At 44.4% G+C, this 17,783-nt stretch overlaps 1 long non-coding RNA gene across 1 annotated transcript; it reads left to right on the forward strand.

Annotated features, from left to right (window-relative positions):
• The first annotated feature begins 4,330 nt into the window (after window positions 1-4,330).
• Window positions 4,331-8,495, forward strand: LOC102549305 (uncharacterized). Its single transcript, XR_015646887.1, has 4 exons — window positions 4,331-5,519; window positions 6,016-6,130; window positions 6,504-7,436; window positions 7,533-8,495. It is a non-coding gene; the product is annotated as an uncharacterized LOC102549305 (long non-coding RNA).
• Window positions 8,496-17,783: the final 9,288 nt, after the last annotated feature.

Consider the following 17,783-nt stretch of genomic DNA (forward strand, 5'->3'; position numbering starts at 1 on the left):
TCACAGAGTCAGAACCGCCAGAGACAGACTTAAGGTCACTGCACATACATAACAGTTGTGCATTTGAGTCTTCATGTGGGACTAACAGCAGGAGCAGGGGCTGTCTGACTTGGTTGCCTGCCTTTGGATCCCTCTAACTGGACTACCTCGCCCAGCCACACTAGAAGAGGCACCTAGCCCCACTGCAGCTTGATCAGCCAAGGCAGATACCCATGGGAGGCCTGCCCTTTGCCAAAGACAAAGGGAAGACAGAAGGATGGTGGGGTGGGGCGGGAGAGGGAGAGACTGGGAGGAGAGGAGGGAGGGGAAGCTACTATTGGAATGAAAAGCAAATTAATTATGTAATCAATTAATTTCAAAAGAGAAAGAAAGGGGAAAAAAAGAGTACTTGCTGCTCTCTAGAAACTATAACCCAGTTCCCAGCACCCACATTGTGGGGTTCACAACTGCCTGGTTTTGAGCAAGAGGAAGGTGTGTTAGAGAGAGAATCCATTTGATTTTGACCTTAAGGACATTCTATCTTTTGTGGCCCAGGAAAAGCCAAGAGTCCCTACTGACTGTCAGTGCTGATGACGTTTGTACATGTGCCATTGTCATTCCTTCCTTCCTACCACAGAGACAAACGTTAAGAAAGATAGGAAATGGGGCTGGGGATTTAGCTCAGTGGTAGAGCGCTTACCTAGGAAGCACAAGGCCCTGGGTTTGGTCCCCAGCTCCGAAAAAAAGAACCAAAAAAAAAAAAAAAGAAAGAAAGAAAGATAGGAAATCCAACTGCAGGCCACTGTAAAGTTCCTAGAAAAACACCATACATGTGTTAAGGATTCTACAAGGCTATTGACTGACTGGAACTTTGTAATGGTGAGAAGTTGGGATGCTGCTCATCTCGAGCCAAGTGATTCTAAGTCATTTTTAATCCCTTTGTGAGCCATTCACTGCCCAAGTCTGTATCTGTCCTTACATCCTCGGTTGGGGTAAACTTTTCAAAACTCTAGTAGCTGGGCAGGTGACCAGCTTCTGCCACCCTCAAAGCTAAGACGTCTGCTGCAGAAATGTCCTCTCTCTGCTGCTCTTCCTGCTGACTATTTCTACCCGTGTTTGTTTTTAAGCCTTGATTTACAACCGTCTTAATTACTTGTGTAATTGTAAACACTCACAAAATTGATTCCGCATTAGAATGTGTTATTTGACACAAAGCTGAATTCTTGTTCCTGGACTATCGTCATTCACACTCGGCTTAAGAATAGACCCTTATGCCCTCTGAGGTGGCATCTGTCTTTTACAGCAAACAGAATAGTATCCTTGTATTGATGACATAGCCAAGACGAGGGTACATCAGAGACAGAAATGAAGGAAGGGGATGGCTCCAGTGGGTGAAGGCACAAGAGTGGGATTCTCAGTTTGAATAGTATAGGATCCATAGGTGTTACTCAAAGGCAACCAATGAAGAAGTGTGATATAAATGAATGAGTCCAGGGGCTGGGGATTTAGCTCAGCGGTAGAGCGCTTGCCTAGCAAGCGCAAGACCCTGGGTTCGGTCCCCAGTTCCGAAAAAAAGAAAGAAAAAAATGAATGAGTCCATTAGTTTAATTATTCATTAGTTAATAAGTTATGGTGATGAATGGTGTGTGTACACGCATGCGTGCGTGTGCATGCTAAACCTCTAAACCGCAGGCTTTGGACATGCCAGGCAAACCCTCTTCTAATCAAGCTACGTCTCCAGACAGAAAGTTATTTTTAAGAATAGAAACAAGACTAGAATGGCAGGACTGTGCCCCAGAGGGCATTTCCCTTAGGATATAGAGAAGTCAGCACCCCATGGCTAATTCAGGGCTTCGTGCCCTGATGAGATTTGGTCCTTTGCCAAAGGTTTCTGGAAGAACACTCATATGTACTTGCATTTCTCTCAGCTGTAAGTCATTGCTAGGCATTTTCTGGACCTGTTTTACAGTAATCACAACCACGGGATTCATGGCTTCACCTACTGTATAGCTTTTGGTCTGTGTAGCCACGTTTACGTTTTCTGTCAAGGGCACTTTGGTCTTCTCTTGCCTGTTCAGTGAGTGTGGGAAAGTGAACTTGGCTTTAGATTCAGACGTCCCGACCGGCTGGTGGGGCTGGCCTCAGCCTCATGGCTGTTCTCTGAAGGGCTGTAGTCAGGTCTGCTAGAATACAGGCTGTAACCAGTCGGCTACATAGGTAAGGGACTTGGGGCATCATATTCATGGCTTTTCTTCTAGTAGCTACCAAACACACTTAAAAAAAAACAACAGGAAAGAGAGGTTTTGTTTGGGGTCACAGTTTGAGGTGATACGGTTCCCTGTGGCAGGGGAAGGCATGTGGAGGGAACATGGAAACAGATGGTCACGTCCCATAGTCAGGTAGCGGAAAGATGAGCTGGTGTTCAGACTGCTTCCTACTTCCGTTTCACTCTGTCATCCCTATCCTACCCCAGTCCGTGGAGGATCCTCCCACATTCAGAGCAGATCTTTACCTAAGCTAATCCTCAGCAATCCTTCCGAAATGCTCTCATGGGAGCACCCAGAAGTGTGTCTCCTGGGTAATTTCAACCCCAGCCAAGCAGACAATGGAGATCAAGCAGGACCCATGTAGCCAATCCGTAGGTCTGACCACACCCTCCAGCAGGGCAGTGAACCCCAGTTCATCATTTCAGCACACCCATCCCTATTGGCCAGGAGACCTTAAGTAAGCTTCTCTCCCCTCTCCCTTATCCACTTTCCTATCTGACCACTACCCTACATCTAGTAGGCAGTAGCCCCTTCTGCACCCATTACCAAGAGTCTCACTAAGACCCGGCCACTCCTAGGGCTGCTCGGTCACTGCGCATGCTCACAGTTTACCCCTTCTGGGACGGTAGCGGCTCATTTCGTGCTTTGTCCTGACTCCACTTTCCCAGATTTTTGGGCACCTGTTTTCTTCTCTTGTTCCCAACCTAGCTCACCTCCTGGCATTTCCAGAACACATTTGCTATTGACTTTCCCTGCCTAGTCTCAACACATGACCTTGTTCCAACTCCAAATCCTCACTCGGTCCTCTGACTCTAGCCACCCACCACTGTTTCTGTATAGACCAGCAGGTGACCCACTGCAGTACGCTGTAGCCAATAGGAGAAATGGGACATCAAGGCCATGGCTTGTTAGAGATTTTGCTTCTGCGTGTGTGGTAGTCCATCTTTGAAGGAGGTCAGGGATAAAGTCTAGGCAGGAACTTAAGCAGAACCCATGGAAGAATGCTGCTTGATGTGCCAGACGTCGCCACCCACCAACACCCCACCCCCTACCTGCCGCTCCCCGACACACCCTGTGGGCTGAGCCTGGCCACCTCAGTCGTTAATTAAGAAAATGTCCTATAGACAGCCTGGATGGAGACATTTTTCTTAACTGAGATTGCTCTTCCGGGATAACTCTAGCTTGTGTCAAGTTGACAGAAGAAAAAGAAAAAAAGACCCTACTCAGGTCAGCATGTTATATTAATAAGCTGTTTGCTCTCCTAGAAACTCAGTTTTGTTTCCGTACTGTAGATTAGGCTGCTGAGGCCTGGAGATGTCCAGTAACTTGCCAAGGATCAGCCAACCAGAGTTCTGAATGCAAACCCCAGAGTCCAGGGTCTTCGCTGCTACAGCCCCTCCCTAAGAGTTGCTGAGCACCTGGGCCTGAAGAGAAACCTGAATTCCTCTGGCTTGATCTCCTTCCTGATACCTGGTAAAAGGAGGCCATCTATGTATGGGAAGGCCTGGGTTGTTAAGTGGTGGTTATCTACGTCAGTTTCCTATGACAAAGGACAGCATGCCGTTGGCTAGAAATGACAGAAACTCATTGTCTCTGAGTCATTGAAGGTCAGATCCAAAGTCAGGGTGTTGTTCCCTCCAGACCTCCAGGGAGGAATTTGTCTGGGGAGGGTGGTGTGTGTGTGTGTGTGGGGGGGGGTTGTTCGGGATTGTTTTGGTTTTTTATCTTTTAGGGTAGCCTTAGTTATTCTTTGGCTCTCAGCCACAAGCTCCCATCTGTTTGTCTAGGGGCTCAGGCCTTTTCTTCCTCTTTTTATGGAGGCAACACCCAGATTCCAGCTAGATTCCAGCTGCCTCAGTTCACTGTGGGCCTCATCTTGGTCCAAGTGCACCTGAAAATTCTGAATTTCCAAATACAACCTCACTCACAAGTACTGAGGCCCAGGGCTTCTGCACATCTTTCCAGGATCTACACCTACACAGTTCTCCATACGTCTACGGAGTTCCTCTTGTGGAACATTGCCCATGTGTGTTGCTCTCTGTATGTGGAAACCAATCATAAGACTGTGTATCGAGGCAACTTTCAGGACAGAGACTACTTTCTGTATTCCAAAACCTAGAAGGTCTTCAAAAGAACTTATATATGTCTTTGACTTAAACTTATTATGTCATCTCCATATCCAATTATGGAGTTAGAGAAGGAGAGATGGTTCAGCGGTTAAGAGCACTTGCTGTTTGTTCGAAGACCTAAGTTCGATTCCCAGCATCCACATGATGGTTCACAACCATCTGTAACTTCAGTTCTCTACACTCTCTCTCACCTCCAGAGGCACTGGGAATGTATGTGGTTTACAGGGATATATGCAGAAAAAATGCTCATACCTGTAAAAATAAAATAATTCTAAAAAAATCAAAAACATATTATTTTCACCCCAGTGATATTTATAATCTTTGTTTTTAACCCATTAAAATTAATTTAAAGACAGAGATAAGCATTTTAGACAGATAGTCATAACTTTCTTTCAAGATTTTATTTTCCCCTGTGAAACAAACTAATCTTATTCCGCAAGTGAAGGGGACACTTAAGGGCTCTTTGGAAAGTCAGTTGGGTTGGACGGCCTTTTGCTAGGGCAAAGACGTGGAGTGTTTTCTCGAGGTGGACACAAGAGAAAGGCCGTTTTGCTGAGGCAGACTCGTGAGGGAATGTGTCACTGAAGCAGACACAGGTGAAAGGATGCTCTGCTAAAGCAAACTCGTGAAAGGACTCGATAAAGAATGCTTTGCTAATGGCACTCGTGCGTTGCTCTGCCTTACATTGCTCAGTTGAGCTCCTTTTACTGGGACTCCATAGAGAGAAATGCACCAAAAAGCTTCTGGCAGTGTGCGACAGCCTCTTACAGCTTCTGCGAACTCACGCTGATGGGCAGAGTGAAGTCAGCTGACATAGGCTCATGCGCTGAGGCAAGACCCACGGAAGACACACGATGTTTGGAGGGCATATAAATAGAACTCAACTAACAGACTGTGAGAGGGGCTTGGTTTACTGCATAGCTAACCGCTTCTTGGTCTCAAGTCTTCCCTGATCTTTGCTTTGTTGAGAGAGACACAGCCAAGAACTGTTCTTGGCATCCCTGCTGGTCTGTAGCCCTCCTGCTGCTGACTCATGCTGACTCATGCCTGTTCTGCTGAGGCCTGGCCTTCCCTGCTAGGTCACACCACCACTGCTGCTCTCAACACTACCAAACTGGACTGCTGGTATATCCGTGAAGTGTTTGTGAGTGGATCAGATATTTACACTATGATTGATAGTAGTAAAATTACAGTTAGGAAGTAGCCGGACAAATAATGTTATGGTGGGGGGGGGGGGTCATCACAACCGGAGGAACTGTGTTAAAGGGTTGCAGCATTCGGAAGGCTGAGAACCACTATTCTAAAGGCACCGAAGACAGGTGCCTGAGGTGGTCAATGTGTCCCCACTGTCCCCATGCTCTGTAGTGTTGGCTCCGTAACTTAATTTTCTTCCCAACTTAACTGAACTTCCCAAGGGCAGGGCTTCTGCTTGAGTGATGTGTAGATCTCTAACAGTCAGTGTGGGGAGTTAGGACCAATCAGCTCTTTCAGGCCCAGGTCTGTGAGTTGTGATTGTGACAAGACACTCTCCTGCCCTCGGGTGCTGACAGGCCAGAAATACATTACAGATGTCACTTCAGTGGATGCCTTGTCCCCTTTCTCCTGCCTGATCCCTCCAAACATGGCCTCCTTTCTTTCAGGGCCTTGGTGGTACTCCTGGAGGTGCCCCTCCCACATTCATCCCTGTGAGCAGCTCATACCTCTCTCTCCTTTCTTCCCTTGTCACATCCCTGGGAAGGCTGACAGAGTCTCTGGGTAAGTCACTTCTTGTCACACACACAGTTCTGGCAAACCAATTTCAAATCCATTAGCATAAAGTTGCCCTTGATATACTCTGTAATTCCTTGTTCTGCCTACGAAGGAATATGTGGAAGCTGGTCACTTCTGGAGAGATGAGGCAGCCAGGTATTGACTGCAGAGAGACCTGAGGGACCGGAGACTGCTAACATTCTGGGTCTTGGGTGTGGTTTGTACAGGTGGCTCTGTGGAAACTCAGCAAACGGCATATAAGCAAGCATCTCATGTGACACGTGTGTCCCTTATATGGCACATGTGTTATGACTAGTGGCTTTGGGTTTGCTGTCCTTGTTGTTTTCAGTTTTGTTTTGTTGCTGTTTTTTGTTTTTAGGTGAAGGGAATGTCTACATTAGCGTTTGCTCTTCTGAACAAAGAGAGCACAGAAAGACGGTTCTCTCTCGTCCACTTTGCTGTCTTCCGGAGGTCCTTACACTATGGCCTGGTGGGCTCCCTGGCAGCTGTGTCCTTGCCTCTCTCTCCCCACCCCTTTGGAAACCTGGCTCTGTGAGCTGCCTATTTATTTACTTCTCTGGAATTTCCGTCGCGATGGTTCAGTGGGGCGGTTGCCGGGGGCCTGGGGCTGTTGGGCGTATCATCGGTACAATAATGTGTATGTGTGTCCCCAGCTTTGCAAAATTTATATGAAGGGAATTAAATCCAAACTAACTGCCGAGATCATCGTCCTTACCCTTGGCTTTTCCAGGGCCCTTGGGCAGAACCCTAGCCTGGGCATATTCCAAGAAGGATAAATTTAATATTAATGATAATAATACTTTGCACTTGGTCTAGTGAAAATATTTTGAATGCAGCAAAGGCTGGGAAGCGAATGTTTGCTTGGTGCGGTGGGTCAGGAAGCGCCTCTGCTTGTTTATTATGGTAGGGCTTTGTGTACAGAAACTATTTTTCTCCTTTCTCACCGCCCGGGGCCATATTTCTTGTTGCTCGCTACATCCAGAGTTTTACAGGAAGCCGCCACTCATATTTAAATGGCATGTTTTTAAAACATGTCTGTAAATAGCTGAAGACAGATCGGCTGTAGGTGTGGCGTCGTCTCCTATCCTCTCTGTCGGGATTCTTCGTTCCACTCGAAATCACATCTCCGTCCCTGCGAGATGGGGGAACTTTAAACTCAGCATAGCCAGGAAGTTGGGAGACCCACGCTGTGAATCGGTGGTGGCTGGAAGATTCCCAGAGGAAGAGGGAGGAGTCTCTTCTCAACTGGAGGTTGAAGCAGTAGCCAGAGATGTCATACAAATGCACAAAGGTAATGTGGGGTCTGTTCTCTGCGAGTTGACAGGGGGAGGAACACAGTGTTTTGCAGGCAAAATAGTAGCTGCCTTCTTTTCGATTATAATTACAGAGCTTTCTTCGAGATCCTCTGCTTCCTCCAGAGCCTGCCTCCCTGAAGTGATTCTATGGCAACAACAAAACAGCCTCGCCAGGATGGAGGTGAGCTGCACACCTCCATCTCCCAGCAGCAGGCCCCTTGGCTGCATGCTTTGCCGTCCGTCTCCAGCCCTGACAGTGGCATGATGTATTATTCAGGCTAGAATCACCCAAGGGGCACCCTCTCCAGATCTAACTCACTCTAATTCTGGATGCTGCTCCACCTTGGGCCCCTGCTGCATTTGAAGGCACAGATCTTGCTCCAGCAAATTTGGCTAAGACTCATCCAGGGTGACTGACATATTGCACCTGTAAACCAGAGAACTTTAAGTGTGTGCACCCAGGAACATGGCAGTGAACCTGCTTAGATGGTCTTTAGGAGGAAAGCTAGTTATGTGTATAGTCTACAGAAGCTTAACCCCTTGTTAAAAAAAGAGTAGGGGAGTACAGTTTAAGATGGTGTATTTTTCACACCTCTCCTATAGTTTGGATCTGGACTATCCCTTGGGGGCCTGTGTGTAAAGTCTTGGTTTCCATATTGATGTTATCAGGAGGCAGTGGGAGCTTTAGGAAATGAAGCCTGTTCAGTTTGTATAATGTTACCTGCATGTATGTTACCTGCATGTATGTTAAGCAATTGGTGTGCTCTTCTCTGGAGACGACTGTTTTTCCCACTCCCAGCATTCCTTAATTGCTTGAAGGTTATAATATATATAACATATTATAATATATATCATTTTATATTGCGCCATTATTATATACTTATATATTATATATTTGTGTTATTATGTTATATAATAATAAATTAATTACATATATTATATATATTAACAATCAATTACAAAGACAGGTATATAGGAGGACTTGGAAGACAGAAGGGGAAAGGGAAAATAATATATCTCAGAAAATAAAAAATAAAAATTTTAAACTATATAAATGAGGGGAGTGATGCCTAATATGGAGTCTTTTGTCGCTGGGCGATGCGTTGGACCCCCCTGTGAGACCTCAGCCTCCTCCTCCTTTCTTTGCTCCATTGGCCACTACAAGCCCAGAGCTGCAATGCCAACCAAGATCTCCAAGACTGCGAGCCAACATACACTTTTCCTCTTTGCAAACTGGCTTCATAAGGTGACAGAAAACTGATGGATACTTTCTAAGTCTCAGTAAGAATGAAGAAAATGGTGAGCAGGGCCAAGCACCTGCCTAGCATGCGTGGGGTTCCAAGTTCAAGCCCTGGCACAGCAAGAAAATCGAAGCACAGTCTCTGATCTGCCTTGCAGCAATGAGACCCTCACTTCAAGGCCTTGCCCTGTAGCCTTAAGAGAAGAACAATGAAGGATCCACCATGGCCCAGCATGGACGTTGTTCAGTCACATTTTCACTGATGTTCATGGTTTCTTCATACCCATGTAATGAGACCTTCATAAAGTCAAATGGGGCAGTGTATAGAGACCATCTAGGGGTTCCTGATGGGGTTCTCAAAGAGAGCGTGAGAGTGCAGCAACCCTTCTCCCAGACCTTAACTGCTTTATCTGTATCCTTTAAAATAAAAGTTGTAGTTCTCGGTTGTGTGAACCATTTCGGCAAACTGACGGAACCCGAGTGGGCGAGAGCAGTGGAGATCAGTTATTTGCAAGAACTTGAGCTTTCCTATGCCCGCCTTTGCTTTGAATAATGACATGGAGACCCTTTATATTTATAATAAATTCCAGGCAGTAAGATGGGCAAACTCTGAGCTACTCTAACCCGACTGCTGCCCTGGCCTGCTTCCCAGCGGTGTAGCCCTTTTCCTGACATCTCAGCCTCTCTCTGGCACCTCCTCCTTCATTTGTGTCCTGACAGAGATGGTGACTCCCTGGATCTCATGTAAGACCCTCTCTCTCCTCATCCAGGCATGGCTGTCCGGCCTTATGCTCTCTTGGGAGCTATAGGCTATTCAGCTCTTTATATAACCAATCAGAAGGCGATGGGGAACAATGCTTTACAAAATACTGAGTCATACCAAGGTCCAGACTGCATCCAGGTCTCTGGGTACAGGAATCAGCCTATGAATACACCATGCACAAAAACATCCCTCAAAAGTTATTTAGTTACTTTTGTTTGTTTGAGGGCAGGGCAGTCTCACGATGTGGTCCCACGAGCCCTGGAATTTGCCGTGTTGAACAGGCTGGTCTTGAACTCACAGAGATTCACCTATCTCTGCCTCCCCCCAGGAACTATGATTAAAAACAAATGCTACCATGTCCATATTTTTCTTTTGCTTGTTGCCCTCACCAGATACCTGACAGGAAGTGACTCAGAGGAAGAAGGACACATTTTAGCTTATATCGTAGTTTCATGACAGAGGAACATGGCCACTAGGAATCTGACTGGTTAGATCACAACAGAAATTGGGAAGGAGAGAGACAGGAGCGGCAGGAGAGGCCACCGGAACGCAGGCCAGGTTTCAACCCAATTGAAGTTCACCCTTAGTGACTGGTTCACTACCTAGACACTAAGTGCGCAAACACAGGAGCCAATACGAACACCTCAGACCCAAACCACAACAAACATCTCCTTTCTAGCTGGTCAGCCAGAAGCACTTGCAAAGCAGCCAGTGGCTTGGGGCTGGAATCTGAAGTCGAAAGGCACTTTTGTGGACTGGGCCTTGGCTAGTGGGAACCAAGCTGTCTCCACGTCTTAGTTAGCTAGGGTTTCTATGGCTGTAACAAAACACCATGGCCAGAAGGCAAGTTGGGGGAAAGGGTTTATTTGGCTTACACTTACTCTTCATGATCAAAGGAAGTCATGGCAGGAACTCAAACAGGAACGTGGAGGCAGGAGCAGGTGCAGAGGCCAACGGGTGTGTGTGCTACTTACTGGCCTGCTAACGTGGTTGCTTGCTCTGCCCTCTTACGGCACACAGGACCACTGATGTAGAGATGGCACCACCCACAATATATTAAGCCCTTCCTCACTGATCACTAAGAACATGCCCCACAAGCTTGCCAACACCCTAACCTTTCAGAGGTGTTTTCTCAGTCGAGGCTTCCTCCTCTCTGATGAATCCAGCTTGTATCGAGTTAACCAGCCAGAACACTCCAAGAGAAGGTGTCACCCACTAGATGAGAGGATGTTACTGGTGTCCTGTGCTGCAGAGTCACCTGCTTGCTGGTGGGCTGGGAGGTGAGTTGTGAGTATAAAGTAGGAGAAACTGAGTCTGACTTGGAGTTGGCTTTCCCATCTCTATTCATAGCTCTTCCTTTTCAAGTATGAAGGAGTCAGTAGATGCCTGGGGAAAAGATGGTACCTGAAGGAAAAACCAAGTTGTTGAGCAGAGCTGTGCCGACCTGTTAGAGGAAAAGAGAAGAGAGAGATAATCCAAGGGGTTGAGAGACTCTAACAGATCTAATTCACCCCAGAGAGCTGTGGGGAGACCCGGAACCCACAGAATCAGATGTGAGTGTTACGAGTGTATGCTGAGAGTCTCTGGAAGCTGAAACCTCAGAGAGGCAGGCTGAGGGCAGTGGCGTGAGACATGGAGATCGCAGAGGGAACGAAACACAGCAGCCCCAAAGACCATTCCCACAGGGATGACCTCCAACAACTCCAGAGACAGAAAGAAGGGAGAAGGGGCTGGAAGACGGCTCAGTCAGTCCAGTGTCTACTGCAAAGCCTTGGGGACCCAAGTTCAATTTCAAGGACTCACAGAAAAACTGGGTACCATGGTGTGTGCTTGTAAATCCCAGCCAGCACTAGGGAGGTAGAGACAGGCAGATACCTGGGGCTTACTGGCTAGTCAGTCTAGACTACTTGGTGAGTATATCTGGTGAGAGATTCTTTTTCCGAAAACATGGTGGCTGCATCCTGGAAATCAACAGCCAAGGTTTCCTTCTCTTCATATGCATGCATGTACACACATGCCCATGTGCATGTACATGTGCACACGCACACACGCACACACACACGCACGCACACACACACACACACACACACACACACACACGGAGAGAGAAGAAAAGACAATAGAGTGAAGAGAGTCATCAGATGCAAAGCTGGTAGTTTGGAAGGAGGTCTGTCTCCAGTCGGCATGGAAGGCGCCTGAAGTCACTGCTGTTCATTCATTGCTTGACAACAATGGCGATGAAGGGCTACCCCAATGGCGGTGAAGGGCTACCCCATTCTTGACATTCCTCCTTCACTCTATGGTCAAGCCAGTGGCAGGAGAAACTGAAGCAATCCATTCAGAAGCTGGGGAACAGCATGCTACCTATTAACTAACTGGTCCTGTAAAACCAAAGCCTCAGCTGGGGGAAGTCCAGCAAGCAGAAGACCAGGTTAGAAGCATCTGATAACTGTATGCAAAGCGATCGAAGGTTCTCTCTCACAGGAACGTGCTTGGAGTCATCTGAGAACTGCAGCGACTACCCAGGGTCCCTACATGACCTCCTCCAGGAAGCCTCCCATCCCGAGTCAAAGAGAGTACTGTGATTTTGAAACTGAATAATAAAAATAATATGAAGTTAGGAAGTGAGGTCCAGTGCTGGTATGTGCATTGGGCTTAACGTCTAAAACTCAATGTATTACCTCACACTCACACACTAAAAACAAACTGTAGGAACATCTCAACATTCACAGGAGAAATATTTAACAAAGTCCAATATGCATTTCTGATAAAAGATGAAATAGGTTGTGCTGTCTTTTGTCAACTTTACACAACTTAAGAGTTATCTGAAAGTAGGAAATCCCAATTGAGAAAATTCCTCCCTAAGATCTGGCTGTAGGTCATTTTCTTAATTAAGGATTGGTGGAGGTGGACTCAGCCCATTGTGGGTGGTGCCATACCTGGGCTGATAGTCCCAGGCTCTATAAAAAGCCAGGCTGAACAAGCAAGGAAGAGCAAGCCAGTAAGCAGCATCCTTCCATGGCCTCTGAGTCAGCTCCTGCCTCCCAGGGTCCAGCCCTGCTTGAGTTCCTGTCCTGACTATCTTTGATCATGAACATCGATATGGAAGTGTAAGCCATATAAACCCTTTCCTCCCCCCAAGTTGCTTCTGGTCATGGTGTTTTATCACAGCCATACGAATCCTAAAACAGAAGGAAACACAGTAGAAAACCTCGCTGACCAGACAATAGATGGGGGTTGGGGGGTGGGGAATCACACACGGCTGATATTCACCCTGAAAAGCAGTATGCCTAAGTCAAGGACACATAGCCCTGTGTGTGGTTCTATTACAATTACCAAATCCAAATCACTGACAGCCAAAGCTAGTGAGGACGCGGAGCAACTGCAAAGTGGTCCAGCCTCTGTGGAAACCTGCCTGGAAGTTCTGACGAACAGACCAGTCTTCCACATCATGCTGCCATTGCTTTCGTTGTTGTGGATGTTACATATTTACATGGTCTCTGGGAAGTGCACACAGAGCATTGCACACACATTCGTGGCAGTTTTTACTCCAAGTAACCAAACTTCGGTAGCAACCAGGATGTCCCCTAGATGTCAAAAGGTGAAGGAACTAATGTATCCTTAAAGTGAAAAACTATTTAGAATATCAGAACTGTGCTGTCATGAAAAGCACACAGAGGGGCTTTGAACGTTTATCGCCAAGTGGAAGCAGTCGGTCTCCTAAAGCAGCAGCCTGTAGGATTCTGGGTAGATGGCTTTGTGTGGAAGGCTGGACTTTGGAGACAGGTCATGTCAGTTCATGTCAACAGAATCATATGATTTATAATGCCAGTTTGTGGCATTACATCTCTTCCAAACCCACAGCTAAATGCTTATCATCTGTGAGCTAGCACTTGTGCTTCAGTTGCTTTCGGTCCTCTTCTTCATGGAAGTTGCAGTCCAGTCAACGTGCTGGATATGTACAATGGAAAGGGAATGTCAATGCAGCTCTCATCTTGAAGAGAATAAACTTTATTCTGGAGCCACTCGGAGTGACCACGACCAGACGTAGGTTGCCCCCAAATTCCATGTTTCAACGTGCAAGCAGTTTTGCAAAGTTTTATAGTTTAGCAGAACAAAGAAAGTCAGAAATCAAGGCAAGATTAAAATACATTGGTGGATACGCTCGAGTCCAGAGGCAGTTACAGCAAGATGGAGGAGCTTTTCTATAGGCCAGAGATGCTGTCCGATGGCATTCTTAGCTTTTGCATTTGTGGAAACTAGTGGTCTGATAAGTTCATAGATCCTACAATGTTTTCTCTACTAGTCACAAGATGTTAGTGTGGAAACAGAGGTTGGCCAGGAATGGCTACTGCAGAGAGCTAGAACTAGCCCCAGATAGAGGAATTAGCCTCTGGACCTGCAACATTCCAACTTCCCTACAGAACTACAGCTCCAGTCAGTCAATCCATCTCTGCAGACACAGCTTCTTCCCGGGAACTATTGTTCACAGCTCCCTGTGTTGATCAAGCACCCCATTTTGTGCATTTGGGGAAAGCATATTGTTTGTTAAATACTATAAGGCCCCCATGGCTAGGAAGGCGCATCCCTAGGACCTGATACAGGCAAGGTTGGGTAGTGGGCAGGATGGTAGTTTTCAGCAGAGAGGAATAGCTAGGAAAGGCCATTAAGAAGGAAACCCTGGATCATATCTAAACCGTTAGCCATCATGACCCAGATCTAAACTGTTTTCACGCCCTCTGCATGTGACCTAACATTTGCATGGGACAGGTTTGCCAAACCTAAAATTAACAGAGTTTGACCTGATGGAGTGAGGGCAACAGGTTAAGCAAACATAAATAACCAAAATTTCCACCTTTCTAGCTAGACTGACTGTTTCCCCTGACTTTACAGGTATTTGTACTCTGTGATGAACTGTCTTGCTTATGGCCTTTGGACTATCACCTCTTTTTTTCTTAGTAAAATACAAATATCGTTTAATTAATTCTTTATTCCTGGCTATATTTTAGGTATCAAGATTAATTAAATCAAAAAGTATCAGTATTTAATATATAAAACATCATGCATGATGTTATTAGAGATTAATGTCATTAGAATAATTTGGATAAGAAGTGTTGACCCAATGTTTTAGGTATCTCTAGATAGAATAAATGGAGTTAAAGTTTAATTTAAAAACTAGATTTTTGGGGCTGGGGATTTAGCTCAGTGGTAGAGTGCTTGCCTAGGAAGCGCAAGGCCCTGGGTTCGGTCCCCAGCTCCAAAAAAAAGAACCAAAAAAAAAAAAAAACTAGATTTTTTTTGTTTTATCCAACTATACTGAATGATGAGAATTCTCTCTCTCTCTCTCTCTCCTCTCTCTCTCTTCTCTCTCTCTCTCTCTCTCTCTCTCTCTCTCTCTCGCATATTTATAAAGACAAATGAAAAACTTAAAACATTTTTTTCTTTTTATGACAGGTTTTCTCCATGTAGCCCAGGCTGTCCTAGAACTCACTCTATAGACTAGGCTGGCCTCAAACTCCCAGAGATCCTTCTACCTCTGCCTCCTGAGAATAACACCCTGTTGGTATTTTTGATATTTTTGAAAAATTAGAAACTTTTTTTTAACAATGTCTTCTTCTTTTTTTTTTTTTCTGAGCTGGGGACCGAACCCAGGGCCTTGTGCTTGGTAGGCAAGTGCTCTACCACTGAGCTAAATCCCCAACACCCAAATTTGAAACTTTTAAGCATGAGTTTTGAGTAGTGTAAGGGTTCATGATGAATAAGCAGTCAGAACAAAACAGGCATGATCAAATGAAAGGACATGAAATATCCTCATGTGTCACTAACCGAAACCAAGATTAATATTGTTGTGAGTTAAGAACATGTCAAGTAGAATATTAAATATTATTAAATTTTTTAATTTAATTTTAAAAGCACTTAAGAAACATAGTTACTCTGTGTACTCAATTACCAATGGCATCGAAGATGAGGACCATCCAGCATTGTCAAAGACCCCATGGATTTGCTCTCAGATGATGCGAGACAGCCTACTGCCTCCTAGGGGTGAATTACAAACCTAGATATAATATGGTATAATCTTTAAATCAGAATGGAGTCACACCAAAGGATGTGAGGTCCGTTTTTCCCTTTAGGTCGACGAAATCGGCTGTTTTTTTATTTTTTTTTATTTTTTGTTGTTTTTTTTTTTAATCATTTGAGGAAGACCCTACCTAATTTAGACCATCAGTTGTCAAAGCTAAAAGTCCTTTACAATATCATGTCTCATTTATTTATCTAATAGATCAAATCTTATACACAAATTTGAATACTTGTTCATTAAAACTCATTCACAGCTCCTATGTAATTAGTAAGAACACCCTAAGTAGGCATCACTCTTTACAGTGAATTTTTTATGGTTAGAGCAATGACTGGTTATTCTAAAAGCAAAAGTCATGTCCAATGAGAAAACGTTAAAAAAAATCCAACTATTTAATCATAGATTTTTAAATCTCCATTGAGTAAACAAATGCTAAGAACAACTTATTACTCATAGAGATACAGTTATAAAAAGTCAGCCATTAATTTTATCTCAGAGTATTGATTTTTTTTGTTGTTGTTGGCTTGTTGAAATATGGTTTCTCTGTGTAGCCCTGGCTGTTCTGGAACTTGCTCTGTAGACCAGGCTAGCCACAAACTCAGAGATCGGCCTGCTTCTGCCTTCTGAGTGCTGGAACTAAAGGCGTGAGCCACCATGCCCCGCAGGATATTAAATTAACATTAAAAATACACTAACCTTAACATTATTATTATCATTATTATTATAAAATTTAAAAAGTGGCTCTAATGAGGTAATTTTAATTGAGAGCTCATGAGGTCACATCTAAGGAACAGAAAACATGTAGTTATGTACCTAGCAGTTAGAAACACAGGTAAAATACATTGATAGTTTTTGTTTGCTTAACCAAATTTAAATTAATTCATTATTAAAGATTTAATTTATTATAACAGGTACCTTGAAATTTTTTTTGTTAGAAAAATTATTTACTTTCTATTAGTGTTTAAAAGGCGTCCAAAGCAGGAGAAGGCATGCAGAGCAGGATAGAGCTTGGCGTTTATGACTCTATTCTCATTCTTTACTCAAAATCGGAGAAGATTTTAAAATGCATCATCCTGACGTAACTCATTAAGATGCTCTGTAAACTCCAGAATGTCTGCGTAAGCCTAAAGTAGGTCTTTAAAATGACAATTAAAATATATTTAGGGTTTAATCTTAATGTAGGCCTGACTAAAATAAGAATCTGAAAAAGATCCTTAAAACGTTTGTGTTTCTACACTCACTCATTTACATACATGTCTGAAAACAGAGACATGAGTTATCCCCCCACCCCCGTGCTGGAATAGAGTCTAGTATCTCAATGAAGGCAACGTCTACCAGAGAACACTTCCCACATCAGGAACATCACCGCTTACAGTTAATATGCGGAGGACCACATTGCAGAACCAGACCAGCTATGAATGAAGGCAAGAACGTCATGACCAGAATCGAATGATTATGTAGTCTTGTTCTTGAAAGCAAAATTGAAATTTTAAATTAAAAGCTCACATTAATTTTCCTGAAGAAAGACTCAGGATCTTTAGCCACCTCTGTTTCTGTCCTCCCTGGTCACATTGGCTAAAGTACATTTTCTCTTTTATCGTTATTTTGTTCCTTAAAGTATTAGCTTTACAGCTAGGTGGTTGTGGCACATACCTTAATCCCAGAACTTGGGAGAGAAAGGCAGGCAAATCTTTATGAGTCTGAGGCCAGCCTGGTCTACAGAGGGAGTTCCAGGACAGCCAGGGCTAAGAAAAAAAAAGTCTCAAAAAACAACAAGGGGCTGGAGAGATGGCTCCTCTGTTCAGAGCACAGGCTGTTCTTCCAGAGGTCCTGAGTTCAATTCCCAGCAACCACATGGTGGCTCGCAACCATCTGTAATGAGATCTGATGCCCTCTTCTGGTGTGTCTGAAGACAGTGACAGAGTTCTCACATACATAAAATAAATAAATAATTTTAAAAACCAACAACAAAAACAATTTAGTTTTACTATGAACCACAGTAAAGTTGGGCAACTTTAGTTTACATAAGCATTTACTTCTAAGCCAATTTGGTACTAAAAGCATTTACTTCTAAGCCAATTTGGTACTAAGTACATTACGTAAAAATAGATCATAATAATGTGTATTCAGCTCATATATACACATAATCATATATAAGATATATTTTACATAAAGCATCTCTTCTTTACAGAAGGCTTAGTAACACGAAGGGTCAAACGAATTATCTTTCAACAGCTGAGGCATTTTTAAAATTGTATTACATT

The sequence above is a fragment of the Rattus norvegicus genome, chromosome 1, assembly GCF_021556685.1.
Source record: "Rattus norvegicus strain SHRSP/BbbUtx chromosome 1, alternate assembly SHRSP_T2T, whole genome shotgun sequence".
Classification (NCBI taxonomy): Eukaryota; Metazoa; Chordata; class Mammalia; order Rodentia; family Muridae; genus Rattus; species Rattus norvegicus.